Source organism: Kogia breviceps, chromosome 18 (assembly GCF_026419965.1).
Source record: "Kogia breviceps isolate mKogBre1 chromosome 18, mKogBre1 haplotype 1, whole genome shotgun sequence".
In the NCBI taxonomy this organism is placed as follows: domain Eukaryota; kingdom Metazoa; phylum Chordata; class Mammalia; order Artiodactyla; family Physeteridae; genus Kogia; species Kogia breviceps.
Genome location: NC_081327.1, coordinates 41,616,310 through 41,642,783, shown reverse-complemented (window position 1 = coordinate 41,642,783; position 26,474 = coordinate 41,616,310). Strand labels below are relative to the sequence as shown.

Genomic DNA, 26,474 nt, shown 5'->3' with positions numbered 1-26,474 from the left:
GTGGTAAGTGAGCTTCTGACTGTTTTGGCCTCTCCCATTGCGGAGCACAGGCTCCGGACGCGCAGGCTCAGCGGCCATGGCTCACAGGCCCAGCCGCTCCGCAGCATGTGGGATCCTTTGGACCAGGGCATGAACTTGTGTCCCCTGCATCGGCAGGCGGATTCTCAACCACAGAGCCACAAGGGAAGCCCCTAATTTTGGCCAGTTTGATTGCTATGTGTCTTGGCATGTTTCTCCTTGGGTTTATCCTGTATGGGACTCTCTGCACTTCCTGGACTTGGGTGGCTATTTCCTTTCCCATGTTAGGGAAGTTTTTGACTATAACCTCTTCAAATATTTTCTCTGGTCCTTTCTTTCTCTCTTCTCCTTCTGGGACCCCTATAATGCGAATGTTGTTGCATTTAATGTTGTCCCAGAGGTCTCTTAGGCTGTCTTCATTTCTTTTCATTCTTTTTTCTTTATTTTGTTTTGCAGAAGTGAATTCCACCATTCTGTCTTCCAGGTCACTTATCTGTTCTTCTGTCTCAGTTATTCTGCTATTGATTCCTTCTAATGTATTTTTCATTTTAGTTATTGTATTGTTCATCTCTTTTTTGTTGTTCTTTAATTCTTCTACGTCTTTGTTAAACATTTCTTCCATCTTCTCAATCTTTGCCTCCATTCTTTTTCTGAGGTCCTTGATCATCTTCACTATCGTTATTCTGAATTCTTTTTCTGGAAGGTTGCCTATCTCCACTTCATTTAGTTGTTTTCGTGGGGTTTTATCTTGTTCCTTCATCTGGTACATTGCCCTCTGCCTTTTCATCCTGTCTACATTTCTGTGAATGTGGTTTTTTTTCCACAGGCTGAAGGATTCTACTTCTTCTTGCTTCTGATGTCTGCCCGCTGGTGGATGAGGCTATCTGCCCCAAGGCGCAGCATGGAAGCGGCTGGAGGAAGAAATGCCCAGGCTTTGTATATAAGAGGCTCATTTGCTCATCTTCAGGAAAACTTTTAGTGTGCTTTCCAGTTACTGAAAGTACCATTCTGCCAATTCCACTGATTTACATTACAATGAGTTCTGTAGGCATCTGATTTTTCTATATCTACACTAGGAGTGTTATGACTGAGATCTTCTTACAAAATAAGAGGAGGGAAAGATAAAAGATGAGTCTTTCCTGAAGAAACTTTGCAAGAGCTTAAAAGACTAAAACGGTGGTCTCAACTTTCTTCATCATATAGATCATAACTTTCTTGATCCCTCTCCAGAGGCAAATTTAATATGAGAAAGAAACTGTATATGAAAGTTAAGGGCTGGGAAGTACCTGATCTTCCAGAGGGCGAAATAAAGATGCAGTACTAAAACACTTCATATTTTTTTTAAAGTATAGACTTTCACAGAAGTTAAAAATCTGATTTTTAAAGAGTTTATTTAGTGTACTTCCTTATGTTATAGATATAGGAACTATATCTATATAGTTCATAGATATATAAACTTTATCTATATAGGGCCAGAGATTAAGAATTTGCCCCAAATCAGATAGCTGACAGCAAAATCAGAATTAGAAAGCAGTCTCAAAACCAATATTTCAATTTAACATTTACTAAACATCTAATATTTGTAAGTCTCCATGCAAGATGATAAAGATATAAATATGTATGACAGTACTTTTTAATATATTGCTTTTCCACTCTTTTTTTGTTAATATTTTTATAGGATTTTAAAGAATCCAACAAAGGCCACTTTTTAAAAAACAAACAAAAACCCTACCCCAAAGAACTGAAAGCTGGTACTCAAACAAACACATGTACGTGCAAATTCACAGCATGTGACTAGCAGCACTATTGACAACAGTCAAAAGGTGGCAACAACCTACATGTCCATCAGAAAATGAATGGATAAACAAATTGTGGTATCCATACAATGGAACTGTATTCACCCATAAAAAAGAATGAAGTACTAATAGATGCTACAAGGTGGATACAACTTGAAAACATGCTAAGTGAAAGAAGCCAGACACAAAAGGTCACATATTGTATGATTCCAATTATGTAAAGTAACCAGGTGGATAAATCCATAGAGACAAAACACAGATTGGCAGTTACCAGGGGCTAGGGGGAGGCAGAGGTGGGGAACAACTGTTTAATGCATACAGGGTTTTTGGGGGGGTGATAAAAATGTTTTTGAGATAGATATAGAGAGATAGTTGTTGCATAACACTGTGAATTGATCACTTTAAAATGGTTAATTTATGTGAATTTCATATCAATAGACTTTTTAAAGAACAATTCCTTATTTGACCACCAGGTGGAATATGCCACCTAAGTCAAAGTAATTGCTCTTCCTATTAGGAAAAAATAAAACCAAAAAACAATAACCAGGTGGGCTTCCCTGGTGGCGCAGTGATTGAGAGTCCGCCTGCCGATGCAAGGGACACGGGTTCGTGCCCCAGTCCGAAGGATCCCACATGCCGCGGAGCGGCTGGGCCTGTGAGCCATGGCCGCTGGGCCTGCAGTCCGGAGCCTGTGCTCCGCAACGGGAGAGGCCACAGCAGTGAGAGGTCCACGTACCGCAAAAAAAAAAAACCAAAAAAAAATAACAATAACTAGGGACTTCCCTGGTGGTGCAGTGGTTAAGAATCTGCCTGCCAGTGCAGGGGACATGGGTTCGAGCCCTGGTCTGGGAAGATCCCACATGCCACAGAGCAACTAGCCCCATGTGCCACAACCACTAAGCCTGAGCTAGAGCCCACGAGCCACAACTACTGAGCTCACGTGCCGCAACTACTGAAACCTGCATGCCTAGAGCTCGTGCTCCGCAACAAAGAGAAGCTAGCAAAACGAGAAGCCCATGCACCACAATGAAGAGTAGACCCCACTTGTCGCAACTAGAGAAAGCTCCCACATAGCAACGAAGACCCAACGCAGTAAATAAATAAATAGATAAATTTATAAATATTAAAAAAAAAAAACAACAACCAAAAAAATCGCACAACCACAGACCACCTAACTAGGTACAAATGCAGTGCTAGATTTTTTTTTTTTTTAAGAGTTAGCTTTTATTTATTTTATTTATTTTATTTTGGCTGCGTTGGGTCTTTGTTGCTGCGCATGGACTTTCTCTAGTTGCAGTGAGAGGGGGCTACTCTTCATTGTGGTGCGCAGGCTTCTCATTGCGGTGGTTTCTCTTATTGTGGAGCATGGGCTCTAGGCGCACAGGCTTCAGTTGTGGCGTGTGGGCTCAGCAGTTGTGGCGCACGGGATCTAGAGCGCAGGCTCAGTGGTGGTGGTACATGGGCTTAGTTGCTCTGCAGCATGTGGGATTTCCCAGACCAGGGATTGAATCCCTGTCCCCTGCATTGGCAGGCGGATTCTTAACCACTGTGCCACCAGGGAAGCCCCAAGGCTAGATATTTTAAATATAAATTATCTCAGCAAATCTCACCAACCACCAGGACAGATAAATTTATTATGGGGGGGAAGGGAGAAGCGGTTCTGGTACCAAATTGAGTACTATCTGAATGCCAGTTCTACTGCTCGCTACCATGTACCTACCCCTGGACAAATTACTTTCACTCTGTTTTCTGATCTGTAAAATAGATGAGTTATGATTCTATCTACACTTCACAGGGTTGTTCCAAGGATTAAATGAGATAATTCAAGAATTTAATGACCCAGGCTCTTTGAAAGAATTAAACAAATTTTAGCCGTTGTTATTTATACAGTCATTAATGTAATTAATATAATTAATCATTAATAGAGCTAATTGTATTAATTAATATTAATGTCATTGGAAATCTGTAACTAGTAGTTCTCTCAATCACCAAAAGCTGCTTGCAAATAACGGTTCTGACAAGTAAATTGTTCAAATCTCAAGTTCCTTTGTTTAGAATATATATGAAGAAAATGATAATCCTGAAATTATACACATAACAGAAGCAGACCTTAATAGCAAAATACGTTTTAAGTCCTTTAATGCATTATATAAATGAAAAACTTGAAGAGGACTTAGAGGGCTGTAATAAATGCAAACACTGAAAATTAAAATCTGTGAGGAAAAATTAAAAAGATGGTATCATAAAAGTTTCAGGTAGAGGGACTTCCCTTGTGGTCCAGTGGTTAAGAATCGGTCTTGCAATGCAGGAAATGCTGGTTCGATCCCTAGTCAGGGAACTAAGATCCCACATGCCATGGGGCAACTAAGCCCGTGCACCACCACTACTGAGCCCACGCCACAACTAGAGAGCCCATGTGCTGCTACTACAGAGTCCATGCACTCTGAAGCCTGTGCACCACAAATAGAAGCCTGTGAACTGCAACAAAAGGCCCTGCATGCCAATACTAAGACCCAATGCAGCCAATAAATAAATAAATATTAAAAAGAAAATTTTCAGTTAGTTACACTGTTCTCTTGGGTTGGCCAAAAAGTTGGTTCTGGTGTTTTCCGTAACATCTTATGGAAAAACTGGAATGAACGTTTTTGGTCAACCCAATAATACATGAAGCTTCCTATTTTAACATTTTACGATTTCATTAAATTATAAAAGTGATAAGCAAGAAAAGATATATAAAGGATATATCATTATGGAAAATGGGGATTTTTTAAGTATAAAGGAGAAAATTAAGTCACTTCAAATCCCAATTCTCAGAGACAACCACTCTAACATTTTAATCTATTTCCTACTAGACTTTTTTTTTTTAGTAAAATTGGGATCATAGTTTCATATTTTCCTTTTTAAAAATTTAACATTCATCATGGTCATTTTCTTCGATCATTAACTATTCTTTGAATACATGGTTTATAGTAATAGAATAGATCTTATGAACGTTTTATAGACAAAAGATAACAAAGATTTCTTTACCTTCCCTTAGCTTAGAAAAGGAAATTCTAACACTAAATTGCATCCTGAAGGATTTTAATTAAATTTTAAAAAAACTAATTATTATTTCTTCTTAGTTATAAAATTTTCCCAAGGAAAAAAAGGTATTATGCTTTAAATGTGTTGTGGTGTTTTTTTTTTTTTTTTTTTTATTGCGGTACACGGGCTTCTCACTGTTGTGGCCTCTCCCATTGCGGAGCACAGGCTCCGGACGCACAGGCAGGCCCAGCGGCCATGCAGGCCCAGCGGCCATGGCCCACGGGCCTAGCCGCTCCGCGGCATGCGGGATCCTCCCGGACTGGGGCACGAACCCGCATCCCCTGCATCGGCAGGTGGACTCCCAACCACTACACCGCCAGGGAAGCCCTAAATGTCTTTCATTTAACAAAGTGGAAAGCTAAAGTTTAGAGTCCTACAACTACAGTAAGTAGCACAGCAAGGATCTGAATCCAGATCTGTTCTGACTCCAAAGCCGAAGCACTTAACCAAAACATTATACGACGGTCTGGGTGTGGTCTTATCTAATTACATGTGGGTAGTCTTATTTAGTTACTCCATTCTCAAGATGAAGCTAAAAGATGCACATCTGAAGGATTCCGTCGAAATTTAACAGCAGAACAAATTTTAAAATAAAAGTCAAATTTAAGTGCTTGCCATAGACAAAACACTACATAAGTATTAGCTATTATTACTCACAGGAAATAACCATACTAGTACAGAAAAGAAGTATCCATGGTGTTCTTTATAGTGATGTTTATTTATAACGGTTAAAAAGTTAAAAAAAGCCCATCATCAAAGATTGGCTGATTTAAGTATAATTTGTTATTACACTATGGAATACAGTCAGCTCTCAGGATCTCCAGGTTACACATCGCTGGATTCAACCAACCACAGTTAAAAAAAAAAAAAAAAAAAAAAAAAAATCAAGAAAGTTCCCAAAAGCAAAACTTCAATTTGCTACAGGCTGGCAACTATTTACATAGCATTTACATTATATTAGATATTATAAGTAACCTAGAGATGATTTAAAGTATATGGGAGGATATGTGTAGGTTACATGCAAATACTAGCTATTTTATATAAGGGACTTGAGCATTTTATTTTGGTATCCTTCCTTGGGGGTCCTGTAACCAATCTCTGGTGGATATTGAGCGACTACTGTACTTTGCAACTATTATAACAATTATAATAGATCTATACATAATAATATCAGGAAGCAGATAAGAAAACAGGATGTGCTGTATCCCATTTATGCAGACATGTACAAATAAGTAGATGTGTATACATCATAGAGTACAGAGAGATATGGCTGAAAGAATAATTAACATGTTAATAATGGTCATATCTAGATACAATGGGCTTTCATATGATTCTTGTTTTGTACCTTTCTATATTAAAAAACAAGATAAATAAATATATAAATACATGTTAATTATATAGATTAAACGTAAGGCAGCATTAACAGTGAAAAGAAACAAATGAAAAAGACCAATGGAGGATAACTTCAAGGAATAGATGAGGTTGTATCTTGAAGAATTCCTTTACCCAGCCCTTATTTTTCTAACATATTCACCCTATTAATCATGCCCAATCCTCAATAACCGTAACCACTCAACTTCAATATTCCTGAATCATAGTGTCTATTCTTTTTTTAAAAAATTTATTTTCTTTTATTTATTTTTGGCTGCATTGGGTCTTTGTTGCTGTGTGCCGGCTTTGGGGCTACTCTTCGTTGTGGTGCCCGGGCTTCTCATTGCAGTGGCTTCTCTTGTTGTGGAGCATGTGCTCTAGGCACACAGGCTTCAGTAGTTGTGGCATGTGGGCTCAGTAGTTGTGGCACACAGGCTCTAGAGCGCAGGCTCAGTAGTTGTGGTGCACGGGCTTAGCTGTTCCACGGAACGTGGGATCTTCCCAGGCCAGGGCTCGAACCCGTGTCCCCTGCATTGGCAGGCGGATTCTTAACCACTGTGCCACCAGTGGAGTCCTGGTCTATTCTTTAATGGAGAAAATAAAAACACACAGACTAGTACTACTATGAATTCATGATTTTCCTCAGAGTAGCTCATGAAATCTTTTTTTTTTTTTCTTTTTTTGGCCATGCCACACAGCTTTCAGGATCTTAGTTCCACCACCAGGGATCGGACCGGCATCCTTGGCAATGAAAGCACGGAGTCCTAACCACTGGACTACCAGAGAATTCCCTCAGCTCCCGCATCTTAAAGCCACCAACCTCTATCTATCATTCTTGGCAAATGAGTGTTTACTGCTCCAGAGAGAAAACAGGCAGGCTAAAAGGCATGAATTCCCCATATTTCCGTTCCCAGACACAAATTATCCTTACCTGTGTCCCTTTAGGTCCAAGAGAAGAAGCAATCCTATGTACTAGATCCCTTTTTCTTCCTTGGTCCTTGAAAAGTTTCTTCTATTAATAAACTCCTATCCTTTATCTTCAACTCTCTCATTCCACAAGATTCCTATTCCTATTGTATCTCTTTCTAGCTTCCACTTTCCTTCACAACCACACTTAGTACAACAGTTGTCTTTACTAGCTACCTCTATTTCGTCTACTTACAATTATTACTCAACCTACTACTACTTGGCTTCTGTTCCCACTAGTCCATTAAAATTTCTCTGTCACCAATAAACTCCTAAGTGACTTATTTGCAACTTCTGACTCTACTACTGGAAACCCTTCTCTCCATTATCTTCTATTTCTTTTCTTCCCTCTCTGATTCCTCTTTAGTCTACTACTTTTTCCATTCCCCTTAAATATTTTGGGTGTTTTCCCCAGGGAAATGAATCCTCAACCTTCTTCTTTCCTATTTTTCTCCCCTGATTGTTAATTTCAACTTGAACCACAACTGCATGATATTCATAAGTTGACGACTATCAATGTTTGCTTCCAGTTCCAGATTGTTAGATATAAATACTGACTCAATATCTTCATTTGGATACTTATAAAGACATTTCATCCTTAATGCATCTAAAGCCAATCTCTTCATTTACTTCTCCCCCAACCCACCAGAGTCTTTACCATCTCGTTAAACGAGAAATCTATTCTTCCAGTTTGCTCAATTCAAAAATTTTGGTTATCATCTTTCACTTTTTTTTTTTCTCTCACACTCCACACCTAATCCATGAGCAATTCCTGTCTGCTTTTCCTACAAAATATATCCAGAACTCCACCACTTCTTGTTACCTCCAGTACAACAATCCTGGTCTACTTGTCTCACCTGGACTAATGCAAGCGCCTCCTAACTGAATTACTATTTCACTCCTATAGTTTGTTATCTACACTGTAGCCTGAATAATCCATTTAAAACCTAATTCGGATCACTCCTCAGCTCCCATGTCAGAGTAAAACCTAAAGTCCTTACATGATCTCAGCACACCAACATCTGTCTCTACAACTCTCCTCTTTACCCACTCTGCTCCAGCCACACTGGCCTCCTTACTAGTAGTTTCTTGAACATGCCAAGCACCTTCCCAATCTCAAATCCGCTGAACTTACTATTCCTCCATCTGGAAAATTCTTTCCCTACATACTACCATAGCTTACTCCCTCAATTCCTTCAGGTCTCTGTACAAATGAGGCACCACTTCTTTGAGGCACTCTGACCACCCTATATAAAATAGCACCCACTGGCACTTTATTATCCTTCCTAATCCTGCTTTGTTTTTTTCACTCCCTGCCATTTTTTAAAAATCTAGATATAATTTACATAACAAAAGGGCACCCTTTAAACTGTACAGTTCAGTGGTTTGAGTTTATTCACAAAGTTTTACAGTCATCACCACTACCTAAAATTCCAGAACACTTTCATAACCCAAAAAGAAACTACATATCCATTGGCAAGTCATTCCCCACTCCCTCATGCCCCAAATCCCTGGCAACCACTAACTGACTTTCTCTCTCTATGGATTTGCCTGATCTTACCCTCTGACAGTTGATAATTATTTGTTTATTGTCTCTTTCCAACTACCAGAATATAAACTGGTGAAGGCAGGAACTTTGTTTTCTTTAATTCTGTGTCCCCAGCATCTAGATTAGTGCTTGGTACATAGTAGGTACTCAATATCCCACAAGCGTCTTAATTTCAACATATCCAAAATGGAACTCATTATCTTCTGCTGCCTTATTTTTAGCATGAAATTATTTTGAAGTAGCACTTACCAAACTATGCTGAAATTGTGTCTGTCTGCCCTATTAATAATGGTAAGCCTCTTTAAAGCACTGAGCACAAAATATATTGAATAAATGAATAAATGGCCACCTCCCCAAATACCTTAATATTCAGTATATTAATGACCTAAATTTATGCTTAAAAATTAACTGAATACCATTATGGCAACAAATTATAATTTCTACCCCTCCATTCCTACTTTCTCCCTAACATCTTCTCTAGACAACAGAGATAACTATTAAGGTCCATCAAGGGTAACCCTCACTTACTTATTTATCCTCTATTAACTTTGGGTCCAAGACCTACTTTAGAACACATTGGAGGAAGATTAACCCACACATACCAGAGTAGGGAAGCCAGAGTAGAAATGGTTGCAAAAGAATCTCATAGCCAGAGCTGATCTCCAAGATTCACCATGGTGAAGAGTGCAGTTACCTGTTTTCAACTATTAGGATCATGTGAGCTTCACTGTACAAAGAAAACACAAGACATATGTAATAACTGTATAAAATATCACTAGTTGACTATGATATCTCTATCACATTTATTCAGCTTTCTATGATACCTGAGGGTCTCTTCTCTGCATTGTGTTGCTGATTCAGGTTATCATATCCAGCCTTGGTTTACCACATGTTGCACAGCTATACCTTTTCCCTCCCTTATTCTGCTCTTCCCCAATCTCTAGCTCTATGAGATCTAGCTCTATGAGAATTGAATTTCTTTCAATTCTCCAACATACTAAGCTCTTGCTCATCTCCAAATTTTCCAATATGATAGTCTCCCCTTTGCCTAAAACATTCTTTCTCCAACACAGCCACTCCACCTTCACCTGATGAATTTTTATAATTTCAGGACTGAGTTTGGATGTCACCTTCTACCAAAAGCCCCTCTCTGATTCCCTGGCACATTGGCACCTTCTCATGTCCCACTTCATCAATCTGTATTTCCCTTTCAGAGCACTGAGCATACTATTTTTAACGGATTATTTCTTAGGCTGTCTCCCCAACTAGAAGGTAAGCTCAGTTAGGGCAGGAATCATATTTTTGTCTTTTACTATTATATGTGCAGTCAGTCAGTAAATAAATGATCTTGGCCAAGGTTACAGAAAAAAAAAAGGAACAACAACAACAACAAAAAAGGAACAGAACAGAAGTCAGAATACCTTTTTGGGGTTTTTTTTTTTTTTGCAGTATGCGGGCCTCTCACTGTTGTGGCCTCTCCCATTGCGGAGCACAGGCTCTGGACGCACAGGCTCAGCAGCCATGGCTCACAGGCCCAGTCGCTCCGCGGCATGTGGGATCTTCCCGGACCGGGGCACGAACCAGTGTCCCCTGCATCAGCAGGTGGACTCTCAACCACTGTGCCACCAGGGAAGCCCACAGAATACCTTTTTAAACCTAGCCGTTCTACTGATTAACAGTGCCAACTTGGGCAAGTCTCTTAATCATTTGGGGTTTGGGTTTTATCATCTATAAGATGTAGATGATAACTATACCTCTTAGGTGCAAAAAGATTAAATGAAGTAATGTATATCAAAGTACTCTACAAAGTTGTGGGCGAAGTGTAATACAAAACTAATGTAAGCTATCTACTTGCCCACTCTCCTATAACAGAAATAATCCTACTTGTTGTTTATCATAACATGGTAAGTCAGTCTATTAAAGTTAAATGGAACTTTTCTCAAAATGAAATCAGATTTGGAAGATATACTAGAAGCAGAATAGTTCCAATTCCAGCTCTTAGCAGTTTCAACTAACAAGCAGTAGATTTTTCTGAACCTATTAGTCAAGTGCTAATAGGTTAATGAACAACTAGGTAGACTGGAATAAATTCAGCCCTCTAACAGCTACAGCTGAAAATAGCACCTGGGAAAAAAGTTCAAACATGAAAACAGGTTAAAATGCAAGTTTTTATATTTAAAACATGCTGATAATCTTATATTCTTATACTGTACCAAAAAAGTCATAGTTTCTTATAATAATAAACTCATTTCAATTTACCGTTTTCGTCCTCTAATTTGCCTCCTTTTCCTCATCCTATTCTACACACCTGCCAGTTTTGGGATTACAACCTTTATATCTATATTCTCAAAATTACTTTATTAAAAATGTAACTGTGCTGTAATACTAGAGGTGAATTAAAGTTATTGCAAATGCCATTCCAGTCTCCTTCTTAGATGTTATGTTTCACTATGCATCTTCTATAAAGACAGACAGATATAGGAACTCAGTAAGAGTCACATTTTTAAAAACTTGACCAGTTAAAATAAAATTCTGACTAAGATTTGTTGTTTAGGGACTTCCCTGGCGGTACAGTGGTTAGGACTCCGCACTTCCACTGCAGGAAGCTCGGGTTGGATCCCTGGTCGGGGAACTAAGATCCTGCATGCCACATGGTACAGAAAGATTGAATTCATTTATTCATATTTAGTAAAGGTATACACATATCTATAATCTTCAAAACACACTGGTAACCTAAAACTAGCTTATTCATTTTTAGCACTAATATAACTAGAAAAAATGTAGTTAAATCTGGAATTTTCTCAACTCTTCACAAAAAAATAAAATTACCATTAATTTTGAATTTAAAAACTATGTCTGTCAAATACCCATTTCAGTGTTCAAGACTGACCTCAGGTGTCACATACCCTGTGCAGCCTTCTCTGATCCTTTACAGATAGTGTTAAGGATTCCCTTTTCTCCACTTGCGTAACATCCCATATTTCTAGTAAATCACATACTGCATTACTTTAAACTTGACTAATTTTATTTTCTCTCAACTGTGAACTTCACAAGAGTGATTTCCTCTTATATTGTGTCCTTAGTCCAGTAGAGGAGATAAATAAATGTTGAATGAATGTTTAAATTAATTGTTGGTCTATCAGGTTGACAGTGTTAGTGAAGAGGGGATGGCATAGTTAAAAATACTGAGCTTGTGAGTCTGACATATGTATGGTATCAAACAAGTAAGTATGACCAGGAGAAGATAACTTGTGATATATTTTGTGACCCAGACTACCTTTTTCTACCAGAGTATTTGGTTTTGTTTGATTGATTTCAGGCAGAAATGGTAGCAAAAGTGAGATGAGAGGGAGGCCGATGTAGATTATCTTTTTACCATCATGTATCCAAATATGAAGATGTGAAATAAGCTTGTTTTCTTTGATATATTCATTTCTTTGGAAATTGCAATTTTAAAGAGTAAAATTACTAGTTATGAAATTGAATATTTGGATCACATAGTAATTAACTATTAAATTTTTAGTGAAAGTGTGTGCACATGTGCCTCTATGTACTTTTTGGAAAAATCCTGAATTTATAAAAACAGTTGTGAGTACAGTGCAAAGAACTTTCTTCTTTTTTCTTGAACCATTTGAGAGTAGTTGCAAACATGATGCCACATCACCTTCGAATACTTTAGTATGTATTTCCAGCAAACAAGGATATCCTTCAAAATATTTTCTCCCAGTCCACAGGTTTTCTTTTTGTTTTTTCTATGGTTTCCTTTGCTGTGCAAAAGTTTTTAAGTTTAATTAGGTCCTGTTTGTTTATTTTTTGTTTTTAATTCCACTACTCTAGGAGATGGATCCAAAAAAATATTCCTGCGATTTATGGCAAATAAGTGTTCTGCCTATGCTCTCCTCTAGGAGTTTTATAGTACCTGGTCTTATATTTGGGTCTTTAATCCATCCTGAGTTTATTTTTATATATGGTGTTAGAGCACGTACTAATTTTCATTCTTTTTTTTTTTTTTTTTTGGCTGCGTCAGGTCTTCGATGCTGCTCACGGGCTTTTCTCTAGTTGCAGCGAGCAGGGGCTACTCTTCGTTGCGTTGCGCGGGTTTCTCACTGTGGTGGCTTCTCTTGTTGAGGAACATGGGCCCTAGAGCATGTGGGCTTCAGTAGTTGTGGCTCGCGGGCTGTAGAGCGCAGGCTCAATAGTTGTAGCACACAGGCTTAGTTGCTCCACAGCACATGGGATCTTCCCGGACCAGGGATCGAACCCATGTCCCTTGCATTGGCAAGAGGATTCTTAACCACTGCACCACCAGGGAAGTCCCTAATTTCATTCTTTTACATGTAGCTGTCCAGTTTTCCCACCACCACTTACTGAAGGCACTGTTTTGTCTCCACTGTGTATTCTTGCCGCATTTGTCGTAGATTAATTGACCATAAGTGCGTCGGTTTATTTCTGGGCTTTTGATCCTGTTCTATTGAGCTATATGTCTGTTTCTGTGCCACCACTATACTGTTTTAAAAATGAAAACACAATGATCTACTTGTATCTTAATCCTATAAAGCACATGTAAAGTACTCAAGATCTGTGGATCTTTGGAGTTTGAGATGATAAAAAGCTTATAGACACTTTACCAATTTTTGACAGAAAAACATCAATGACAACTAATTACCACATTTCATGCAAAAAAAAATAATTATAATTTCCCTTTTTAGGAAATTTTAAATGAATTAGGAGGAAAATGAAGACTCCTATAGCAAATTTAGCAAAGGACAAGAACAGACAATTCAAAAAGATACACAATGGCCAATATATATATGAAAAATATTCAATCTTAATGGCTAAAAGAATAAGATAGCATAGCATATGAAACTGAAATAGTCTTTAAAAAATAATACTTGGTACTGGCAAAGGTTCCAGGAAATTGGTATTGCTAATGGATATAAATTGGTAAAACCTTTTTGGAGGCAATAAGGCAACAGGGTCATTGTATTTCACATGTGTACATGCTTTTTCCCAGTAATTACACTTTTATAAATTTAAATTAAGAAAAAATATAGTTAAGTTTGCAAAGATATGCATATACAAAAATGTTCTCTGCAACATTGTTTATAAAAATGAAAACCAGAAACATCCTAAATGTCATCACTAGAGTAGTTACATAAATGATGGCAGTGATGGTACATCCATATTATGAAACATAATGTAGCTATTAAAAATAAAGACACAGGGGCTTCCCTGGGGGTGCAGTGGTTGAGAGTCCGCCTGCCGATGCAGGGGACACGGGTTCGTGCCCCGGTCCGGGAAGATCCCACATGCCGCAGAGCGGCTGGGCCCATGAGCCATGGCCGCTGAGCCTGCGCGTCCGGAGCCTGTGCTCCGCAACGGGAGAGGCCACAACAGTGAGAGGCCCGCGTACCGCAAAAATAAATAAATAAATAAATAAATAAATAAATAAATAAATAAATAAATAAATGAATGAATGAAAATAAATAAAGACACAGATCTATTTGGACCACAGAAAACATCTACAACATATTGTTGAGTAAAGGAAGCAGGCTATAAACAGTATAAAACCATATAAAAATAATCCCATTTACATAAAAAATATATATATGCATAGAAATATAATAGTGGTTATCTATGAGAGGTGGGATCTTTTCTAACTTTTATTCTTCGTATTTGTTATATTGTTTGAAGTCTTTATAATTTAAAAAACGCTACATTATGTTCCATTTATTACCTAGAGTGGTGTCCAAAACATACTAAGAAAAAAAGCACAATATGATTCTATTTTAGAAAAAAATAAATAAATGTAAAATATCCACATTGCGCAGAAAAGAACAACACAGAATGACATACTGTATGTCAAAATGTGAACAGTTGTTATCTCTGTATGGTAGGATTATATATTATTTTCCTTTTCTACTTTATATGCTTTATATGTCATACAATGACCTACCTTTTTTTGAAATAAGCATAAAAAGTATAATTGTATTATAATCTGAAAAAACTAAGTTTTCAATTTTTAAAAAATTTCTATTAAAAATATCTTAAACACCCTAAAAGAATAACTTGTCCTAAAAAATTAACATTCTTTCCTTCAATATATCGACTTTTCCTCAAAATATCCAGAAAAAATTGGATTCACATTCAAATAATGTTTAAAAGCACTAGCATAATGAAAACCATTATTTCATATAAACTTCATAATAACCCTGTTAGACAAGAGGAAATGAGGATAAAAGGATAAAAAGAAATGACTAGCAAAACGTGAAACAGGTATTTTAAAATACTATGTTTCTTTTTTTTTTTTAAGAGCTTCAACTTAAGCCACTTTAAAAATACATATTTAGGGCTCCCTGGTGGCGCAGTGGTTGAGAGTCCGCCTGCCGATGCAGGGGACGTGGGTTCGTGCCCTGGTCCGGGAAGATCCCACATGCCGCGGAGTGGCTATGCCCGTGAGCCATGGCCGCTGAGCCTGCGCATCCGGAGCCTGTGCTCCGCAACGGGAAAGGCCACAACAGTGAGAGGCCCGCGTACTGAAAAATAAAATAAAATTTAAAAAATAAAAATACATATTTATTAATTTATTTATTTTGGCTGCGCCGGGTCTCAGTTGTGGCCTGTGGGATCTTTAGTTGTGGCATGCATGCAGGATCTAGTTTCTTGATGAGGGATTGAACCCGGGCCCCCTGCACTAGGAGCGAGGAGTTTTAGCCACTGGACCACCAGGGAAGGCCCAATACTATGCCTCCTAACTATAAATTCTGTACTTTTTCCCCCACCACAAAGGTACCTCTAGGTTAACTGAATTGCAAATAAAATACAAGAGTAAGTTAATTTTTCCACAGAAGCCAGTCTGGTACCAACTATCTAAAGCTTTTTCCCTTTGTCTTATTCTCCCAGAATAAGAAAATGGAGCCTTAAAAAACAGACACTCTGGACAATACAATCATTAGTAAAGAAGAGATGGCTGGCAGTACAGTTTCTCTTGCACTGGCACAAATTCTTGTTTTCAAACCCAAGAAACTTTGGTACTCTTATAATTCCTAAAGTCAGATATATCAAGAAACCACCCAAAGATATATGGCCATAAACACAGAATGCCAAAAAGACCAATACCAATGCTTATTCTGCTTTATTTAAGATATGATGTCTTCCACTTTTTCTCTGGCACTAATGATAGTAAAATAAAGGTATATTTGTTACTCCTTTTGAAAAAATATGCAGAAACTATATTCCAGTAATAATAACATCAACTTAAGTAGCCTATGCTAGGCATCCATTCTAAGTACTTTACTTCTATTAACCCATTTAATTCTCACAGCCCTATGCTGTAAACTCTATTATCAACAGAACCTTACAGATGAGGAAACTGAGGCAAAGAGAGGTCAATGAACTTGTCCAAGCTGCCACATAGCCAGTGTATAATATAACCTGAACCTGAACCCAGGCAGTCTTGCTCAAAGGCCCATACCTTTAGCCACTATACACACTGCCCTCTCCGTATTATTAATATATTATGTGGGGAGAGAATATGGTAACAGAATGAGAAGAAAAGTTTTTTCAAATCGCCTTAATGTTTTTAAATTCTATATGGTCAGAGAACAAGAATATTGCTGTTGAACAAGGATACTGGCCCCATGGGACTTCCCTGGCAGTCCAGTGGTTAATTAAGACTCTGTCCTTCCATTGCAGGGGGCACAGGTTCTATCTCCGGTGCGAGAACTAAGATCCCGCATACTGCACAGCGCAGACAAAAAAGAAAAAAGGAAAGAAAAAAAAAAAAAAAGAATACTAGCCCCACAAAATGGTATATGAAATGTTCCTATGTAGTTGGGCATTAGACCTTGGAACTGGATCCGCTATAGAGAATAGAGTCTCACGACATAACTTCTGTGGGACCCTTATATCAATGGAGAAACTGAGTGAGGCAATAGAGCACAACTACCTGACTAAAATGTTATAAAACAACTCACCTTTGAGACAATGTCTCAAAGACTCAATGTCTTTTTATACCCTTGGCCCAAAGGCAGCCATTAAAAAATATGTTTAGCAAAACTGACAAATAATTACAATGGGACAATCTTCATCCTGTCAGGCTAAGGGGGGAAAAGACTAGAAAAAGATATAGAATATAACTTGAAATTTACAGAACATTAAACTTAAAATATGACTGTTTAAACCACTTTAGAAGTTATTTTCTCCTTATAATCTTCTAACCTGAGACAAAATAACTGTGAACAACAACTTTCCAATATTTACAAGCTGAAATTCAACTGAGTTTTATTTTAATGATACAAAGAAGAAATAATACTGTTCTGTAATGTGAAACACCTCTCCTGAAAAATCCTGAACTTTGACTAATATGGTTTTTTGTTTTTTAATAAATGCTCAAACCTAAAATTATTAGGAAACCACTCTGTTGTATATCATCACCTAATTGCCTAAAACAAGATTTGTCAATTTATTGGTTCATTCAGCATACTTGTATTAAGTCACCTGGTTAGCACTCATTAAAATCTGTACCGAGAAGACATACAAATGTCAAAGTAAGGAGCTCTTTAGATATCTGGGGTGTCAAAGAGTCACCTATGATGAAAGACAAAATACACAGAGAAAGAATAATGAAAAACAAAGTATCAAATAAAACCCTTCCTGATGCAGATCCCACCCCAAAAAAAAAGAAAAAAACCACTTCTCTTTTATTTCCTGGATTTGGAATTCAAGAGCCTTACCCTGAATACTCAAAGGAGAGATCTGAACCATTCTGAAGTTTCTAGTCAATCTTAGTTGAATACCAAAATTAGGGATATTGCTTTTTACTGTCTATTTATAGCCATTTTAACTCATAAAACTTTTTTACTCTATTTTTATCCTTTGAATTTCCAAGTTGAATTTCCTTTGAATTTCCAAGTTGAAGTTTTATCTACATTTAAGGATTTTTAGCAATCCAAATGTGGATTTGCTTATCCATCCTATTATAGCACATCCACATTTGGTTGTTACAAAGGTACTGTTCTCACAGGACACACTGTCCAGCTCCTTTATGAAGAGCTATGCTTACTACAATCTCTGCAATATGCAATTAATGGACAAGTAGATGAACAATATCCAACTAAAAAGGAAGAGGTCCAACACACTGGGAAGGACCCTCCCTGTAATGCTCTGGTCTATCTTTGTTCCAGAACTAGACAGTGGTGAATATTCAAATAGTTCTTAATGGAATAAGGCCTAGAACCTTTTTTCCCACCAATTTCCCTCTAAATTGGCATATCCAATGGATATACTCTCTTCTGGGCAATATTATAGGGTCCAAACTACAATGATTTTTCCAAAAGACCTTACTTCTCATAGTTCACTTTTTCTGTTTTATTTTGCTCATATTATAAACGACCGCTAAATTTCACTTTTAAATCTATTTTATTTGGGAGATTCCAAAATATAATTTGTTGCCATGTTGGTTGACAGTTGATGTTTCTGAAAAGTCCTAACAAGTTCAAGAAATACTAGTGTAGATGTATAGGAGAACAAAGCACATCTAAATTTAAGGGAAAATGCACTTTGGGTTTACACACAAATAAGCAAACAAGTATGGTGAGAAAACAAGTATGCTGAGAACACAACGACTCCGTAGCTATCTTTCAGCTCTTGGTTACCTTTCTATTTTTAGAATTAGCAGCCATCTCCCCTCTGAAGTTTGCCACCTCAAGCACTCCAACAAATGAGTAAAGGCAACAGTGATTACAGACCTAATCTTAAGTATTCTTAGGAGTAAGTTGGTTTCTATTATTAGGGGAAATATTAAGCTTATAGGGTACTCAAGGAATCTATGATGCAATTAGTACTCAGTAAGAGCGCTAGTCATTCTACAAAAATTATTGTATAAATTACCAAAGTGCCTAATTTATACCTAAAACATTATTTATTCATAAAGCCTACTCATACACAGATTAATATGCCTTTACCAGTAAACACACAAGTACCGGTCAAGATAAATTTAACTTCACTAAACTGAAGTGATGTTCAACATTGAATCATGTTCAAGTTCTCTCACATTCTCAAACTTAAAACTTGAGCTGTGGCAATAATTTAAGAAAACATCCTTTTAAATAAATATTTTAGTAGTTGAGGACTATAACAAATCAAAGAAAAATAAATTAAGCACTTTCATGTTCACACAAAACAAATACTAAACTAGCCAGCAATGCCTCTTATTCAGGAACTCTGATGAATACAGTTATACCTATATTTAATCTAGCAGTATGTGAAATAGATGCATGTATATGTATACATGAATCACTTTGCTGTACACTTGAAACTAACACAACATTGTTAATCAACTATACTCTAATATAAGACAAAAAGTCAAAATAAATACATAAAGATACCATTAAGAAAATGAAAAAACAAAATCTAGCAGTTATCCAGGGTCCTCATTATCCTCTACTAATGTCTAATTAATAATACAAATACAAAGAGAACAACGTTTCAAGACAGTAGGGTTTATAGTTTCACAGCTACAGAAGTGTATCTCACTTCACTTATGCAGTTTTTCTTCCTCCTAGCTCACTGTAACAATTCTGTGATATTTATTAGAAAACTGCAATCCTCTTGCTACTATTAAATATAAACATTTGCTTTCAGGAAATCAACAAAATGAATCAACCATGCATATTAGTCAAAAAAATTTCCAGGGCTTCCCTGGCGACGCAGTGGTTGCGAGTCCGCCTGCCGATGCAGGGGACACGGGTTCGTGCCCCCGGCTGGGAAGATCCCACATGCCGCGGAGCGGCTGGGCCCATGAGCCATGGCCGCTGAGCCTGCGCGTCCGGAGCCTATGCTCCGCAACGGGAGAGGCCACAACAGTGAGAGGCCCGCGTACCGGAAAAAAAAAAAAAAAAAAAAAAAAAATTCCAAACTAAACGAGGTTAATCTACTTCATGAATTTTTCACAGTCATCTGTAGTCTAATCTTGCTCATCAAAATTTTTTGATTACTCAAGATGTAGCACACTCAGTATTTAGATCCTATCTACATTTAAAGCACATTTAGATGATTTAGACAACTAAAATATACTGTGTTAAATGGGAAACTGAAAAAAGTCTCCCTTCCATGTGCCACCACACAATTACCTCTGTCTCAGTAACTTTAAAAAAAAAGTTAGTATATCTCAGAGTCTTAAAATTATTTTTTGTTTTTTTAACATTTTGTGTGTGTGGTAAAATATACATAAAATTTACTACTGTAACCATTTTTTTAAGTCTACAATTCAATGGCATTAAGTTCATTCACAATGTTGTACAACAATCACCACTAGTATTCATTTCCAGAACATTTTCATTGCCTCAAACATAAACTCTGTACCTATTGAAGAATAACTCCTCATTGCCCTCTCCCCATAGTCCCTGCTGACCACTATTCCACTTTCTGTCTCTATTCTAGATACCTCATGGAAACTTACAATATTTGTCCTTCTGTATCTGGCTTATTTCAATTAGCATATGTTTTCAAGGTTAATCCATGTTGTAAAGTGATATCAGAATTTCATTCCTTTTTAAGGATGAATAATATTCCACTGTATGTATATACCACATTTTATTTATCCATTCATCTGCTGGTGGACACTTAGCTTTTAGTACACTCAGAGTTGTGCAACCATCATCACAATACATTTCAGAATATTTGTATCACTCTCAAAAGAAACCCTGAGCCCTTTAACTATAATCCCCCTCACTCCCCTCCACCCTAGGAACTACTAATCTACTTTCTGCCTCTCTAGATTTGTCTATTCTGTAGATTTCATATAAATGGAATCATATAGTATGTGGTCTTTCATGATTGGCTTCTTCCACTAAGCATACTTTCAAGATTCATCCATGATCCAGCATGTATCAGTAACTGATTCCTTTTTATGGCCAAATATTATTCCATTAAATGGATATACTACATTTTGTTTATCCATCCATTCATTAGTTGATGGACATTTGGGTTGTTTCCATACTTTGGCTATTATGAACAATGCTGCTCTGAACATATGTTTATAAATATACACGTATATTTTATGTGTACAGATGTTTTCATTTCTCTTGGGTATGTATCTAGAAGTGAGATTGCTGGATATGGTAACTCTATATTTAACTCTTTGAGGAACTATCAGATCATTTTCCAAAGTGGCTGCACTGTTTTACATTCCCACCAGCAGTGTGTGAGGTGATTTCTCCACATCCTTGCCAACACTTATTATTATCTGCCTTTTTGATTACAGCCATCCTACTAGGCATGAAGTGGTATCTCACTGTGGTTTTGCTTTGCATTTCCCCAATGACTAATGATGTTGAAAATCTTTTTATATGCTTATCAATATTTAACATTTTTATTGCATCAGTGCTTTTACTTTAAAACATTTATATGTTTAGCAATATATTAAAGTCAATATGTTCTTAAGTATAACAAATACGTTTAATAGCACAAGCAGTATTTTGCTGCTATTAAACTAAATATACAGAAATAGTTGTCCTAATCAATAAAATGAAGTACAGTCAGACTCTTCATATTGTATTTGTTTATAGCCAGTCACCTAAGTGTTTCTCTCATTTAACTGACATGTTTTTATTTAAATATAATCAATTCCTGTGCTCAAGAATGCCAATCAGGTGCAGCCACTACAGAAAACAGTATGAAGATTCATCAAAAAACTAAAACTAGAACTACATGATCCAGCAATTCCACTTCTAGATATTTACCTGAAGAAAACAAAATCACTGTCTTGAAAAGATATCTGCACCCTCATTTTCACTGCAGCATTATTTACAACAGTCAAAACAAGGAAACAACCAAGGTGTCCATTAACAAATGAATGGATAAAGAAGATGTGATACACACACATACACACACACGAATATTACTCAGCCATATAAAAGAAGGAAATCTCACCATTTAACATATGAATGGACCTTGAGGGCATTATGCTAAGTGAAATAAGTCAGAGAAAGACAAATACTATATGATCTCACTTATATGAGTAATGAAAAAATTTTTTTCTTCAAAATTGAACTAAAAGATACAGAGAACAGATTGGGGGTTGTGGGGGCAGGGGAAGGTGAAGGTTGTGAATGAAATAGGTGAAAGTGGTCAAGCTTCAAGAGAACCTTCTTATTTGAGTATTCCAGATTTAGTGAACAAATCCACCTCCATTTTCATCTTAATTACCTAAACCTTTGCCTTTACCGATTAAATAGCTCCAATTTTTTAAAGGTCTAGGTTTCCACCTATAATCATTTTAATCCAATTATTATTCCAATTAAAGCTTTCTACATGGTTGTATATAACTAGAGCAGAATCCTCTCACACTTCCAATACCATTCCTTCCTTCTTTTCTGGATGTGGTATTCATTCATTCAAGCACTTTTTGGATATAAGCACTTGTGCCAGATGCTGAGAGAATGTGAGGTATAGTCCCTGTCCTAGAGATAAATACCATCCAGTATAACTTTTTAAACAAAACTGGACTCTACTAAATGTTCTTTATGGTTTACTGCGGCTTTAAGTCCATGGCTGATTCTAATATTGTACAATTACCTTATTGTGGTTTCAGTTTCATTTCCTGAACAAACGCATAATCTAGTACTTTAATACCAAACCTCAGGTTTGCCTGGTGGTGCAGTGGTTAAGAATCCGCCTGCCAATGCAGGGGACACAGGTTCGAGCCCTGGTCAGGGAAGATCCCACATGCCACGGAGCAACTAAGCCCGTGGGCCACAACTACTGAGCCTGTGCTCTAGAGCCCGCAAGCCACAACTACTGAGGCCTGCACGCCTAGAGCCTGTGCTCCGCAACAAAAGAAGCCACTGCGGTGAGAACCCCACGCACCACAACGAAGAGTAGCCCCCACTCAACTCAACTAGAGAAAGCCCACGCACAGCAACGAAGACCCAACACAGCCAAAAATAAATAAATAAAATAAACTTATTTTAAAAAATACTAAAGCTCTCCTAAGTTTTGAAAAACCCTTCTCCAAATTATTTCCATAATTTTATTAACAATTAAAAACAATGATCAAAAAGAATAAAATACTTAAATGTTTAAAAAATGTAAAACTTATACTCTGAAAACTACAAAACCCTGTTGAAAGAAATTAAAGACCTAAATAAAAGGAAACACATCCCATGTTCATAGAGGATAAGACTGAATACTATTAAGATGGCAATGCTCCTCAAACTGACCTACAGATTCAATGCAATCCCTATTAAAATCACAGCTCTCTCTCTTTTTTTTTTTTTTGTGATATGCGGGCCTCTCACTGTTGTGGCCTCTCCCGTTGCGAAGCACAGGCTCTGGACTCGCAGGCTCAGCGGCCATGGCTCACGGGCCCAGCCGCTCCGCGGCATGTGGGATATTCTCGGACCGGGGCACGAACCCATGTCCCCTGCATCGGCAGGCGGATTCTCAACCACTGCGCCACCAGGGAAGCCCCGCAGCTCTCTTTTTTGCAGATATTGAGAAGCTGATCCTAAAATTCAAATGGAAATTCAATGGACCCTGAATAGCCAAAACAATCTTATAAAAGAAGAGCAAAATTGGAAGACTCACTCTTCCCAATTTCAAAGCTACAGTAATCAAGACAGTGCGTTAGTAGCATAAGAATAGACATATAGATGAATAGAAAAGAACTGAGAATCCAGAAATAAACCCATATGCCTATAATCAACTGATTTTCAACAAGGTTGCCAAGACCATTCAAAGGGAAACAATAGTCTTTTCAACAAATAGTACTGGGGGCAATTGGATATACACATGCAAAAGAATGACACACCACAGACTGCACACCATAGACAAAAATTAACTCAAAATGGATCAAAGACCTAAATGTAAGAGCCAAGACTATAAAACTCTCAGAAGAAAACATAGGTGTAAATCTTTGTGACCTTGGATTAGGCAGCAGTTTCTTAAATATGACACAAAGTATAAGCAACAACAAAAAAGATAAAGTAGACTTCGAGAAAATTAAAAACATTTGTGCATCAAAAGACACTACCAAGAAAGTGAAAAGACAGCTCACAGAACAGGAGAAAATTTTGGCAAATCATATATCTAATAAGGGACTTGTATAAAGAATATATAAAAAACTCTTACATTCAACAATGAAAAGACAAATAATTCAATTTTAAAATGAGCCAAGCCTTGAACAGACGTTTCTCCAAAGAAGCTATATTAATGGCCAATAAACATATGAAAAGATGCTCAACATCATTAGTCATTAGTTAAATATAAATCAAAACCACAGAAGACTGCTTCATACCCAACCAGAGATAGCTATAATCAAAAAGATAAGAGTAAGTGTTGACAAGAATGTGGAGAAATCAGAACCCTCATACATTGCTGCTGAAAATGTGAAATGGTGCAGCCACTGCAGAAAGCAGTTTGGCAGTTCCTCCAAAAGTTAAATATAGAGTTACCATATGATCCAGCGATTCCACTCCTAGGTATATACCCAAGAGAAATGAAACATCTGTACACACAAAAACTTGTACACAAATGTTCATAATAGCCAAAATAACCCAAATGTCCATCAACTAATGAATGGATAAACATAGTAGTATGTATCCATCTAATGGAATATTATCCACCCATAAAAAGAAATGAAATACTGATACATGCTACAACATGAATGAACCTTGAAAACATTATGCTAAGTGAAACAAGAAGTCACAAAAGACCACATATTATATGATTTCTTTTATATGAAATGTCTAGAATAGGCAAATTCATAGAGACAAAAAGCAGATGAGTGGCTACCAGGAGCTGGGGACGTGGAAGGGAATGGGAAATGACTGTTAAATGAGTAATGGGTTTCTTTTTGGGGTGATGAAAATGTTCTGGAATTATATACTGATGCTGGTTACACAACACTGCAAATGGACTAAAGCTCACTGAATTATACACTTTAAAACTGTTAAAATGGGGACTTCCCTGGTGGCGCAGTGGTTAAGAATTCACATGCCAATGCAGGGGACATGGGCTCAATCCCTGGTCCAGGAAGATCCCACATGTCGTGGAGTAACTAAGCCCATGTGCCACAACTGCTGAGCCTGTGCTCTAGAGCCCACAAGCCACAACTACTGAGCCCATGAGCTGCAACTACTGAAGCCCGTGCACTCTAGGGCATGCGTGCCACAACTACTGAGTCTGTGTGCTGCAACTACTGAAGCCCACATGCCTAGAGCCCGTGCTCCACAACGAGAAGCCACTGCAATGAGAAGCCCACGCACCTCAACGAGGAGTAGCCCCCGCTCATCGCAACTAGAGAAAGCCCGCACGCAGCAATGAAGACCCAAAGCAGCCAAAAATAAAAAATAAAAAAAAAATTTTTAACTGTTAAAACGATGAACTTTATGTTCTATGAATTTCACCTCAATTAAAATAAAAAGATAATCAGGAACCAAGTCTTTAAGAATGTGGATTTCACCCTAAAGCCCATGGACACCATTATAGGATTTTTAAGTAAACAATATGATTAGATTTGTATTTTAGGAAGATTAATCCTGCACAACATAGTGCTGTGAATGCCTAAACCTTAGTATATAAATTTAGCAACATCTGATTTAGGTGTTCAGAAGCTTATGCATAGTAATAAAATCCCGGTTTCTTGCTACATCTTGAGTAAGTATGTTTGCCAAATAACTTACCTGTAGATATAAATTTTATACTTATTTAACAAATACTTATATAGTGCTTACTATGTGCCAAGCATTATTCCAAGTTCTTTAGAAATATTAACTCATCCAATCCTCATAACAAATTATATAAGTCTACTGTCTCCACTTTATAGAAGAACAAACTGAGTCAAGAAAGGTTAAGTAATTTGCCTAAAATCACACAGCTATTAAGTAATGCGTGTGGTTGTTTTTTTTTTTTTTTTTTTTTTGCGGTACGCGGGCCTCTCACTGTTGTGGGCTCTCCCGTTGCGGAGTACAGGCTCCGGACGCGCAGGCTCAGTGGCCATGGCTCACGGGCCCAGCTGCTCCGCGGTATGTGGGATCTTCCAGGACCGGGGCACGAACCCATGTCCCCTGCATCGGCAGGCAGACTCTCAACCACTGCGCCACCACGGAAGCCCATGTTTTTGAAACTGGGTTTCTATTCACAAGTCAGATAAATAAGTGGGACTTTACTTATTATTATCTCTACCACTTTTAATTTCTAAGAAAAACTTCATATTCTTCAATTTCAACTCTTCTGTTTATTTGTTCTCAATTCACTATGCACTAAATTTTTTTTTTCTGTGCAGAATTTACAGTGTTGATTCTATCCATTCTTGTGAAGTTTGATTGAAAAACATCCTCAAAGTTATTTTTTAGTTTTTATTTACTATATACTATAAACATGTTATTTATGTTTACTATAACAGAGTAGCAATTTGGTTAACTAATTACTTTCTGTTCTTCAATTACTTCATTACCCAGTTTTTTTTAAAGCAATGAGTTTTTTAAAGGAATTAAGTAGTAATTTTATCCAAAGCATGTTATTCAAATATTATATATAAATTTTCACCCTGTACTCAACATGATAGGTAAAAATAAACTAAGAAAATGAAAAGTTCTTCAAAAATAATTTTAAAATTATAAAATTCAACTATATGTTTATATTTCCCATTCATTCACTCTACATTAATCTAATAGTCTAGAGAGTAT

General features: G+C 37.2%; 1 protein-coding gene across 9 annotated transcripts in view; it reads right to left on the bottom strand.

The window, feature by feature from the left end:
* The window catches only part of NFAT5 (nuclear factor of activated T cells 5), a 131,234-nt gene that overhangs the window by 93,688 nt on the left and 11,072 nt on the right, over nt 1-26,474 (bottom strand). For 3 of the 9 annotated variants that reach the window (XM_067018255.1, XM_067018258.1, XM_059044789.2), the window contains one exon: nt 9,387-9,511. The exons of the other annotated variants lie outside the window; for them this stretch is intronic. The gene's annotated coding sequence lies outside the window, so the exon portion shown is untranslated. The remainder of the gene's footprint in view (nt 1-9,386; nt 9,512-26,474) is intronic. 9 annotated transcript variants of the gene reach the window in all.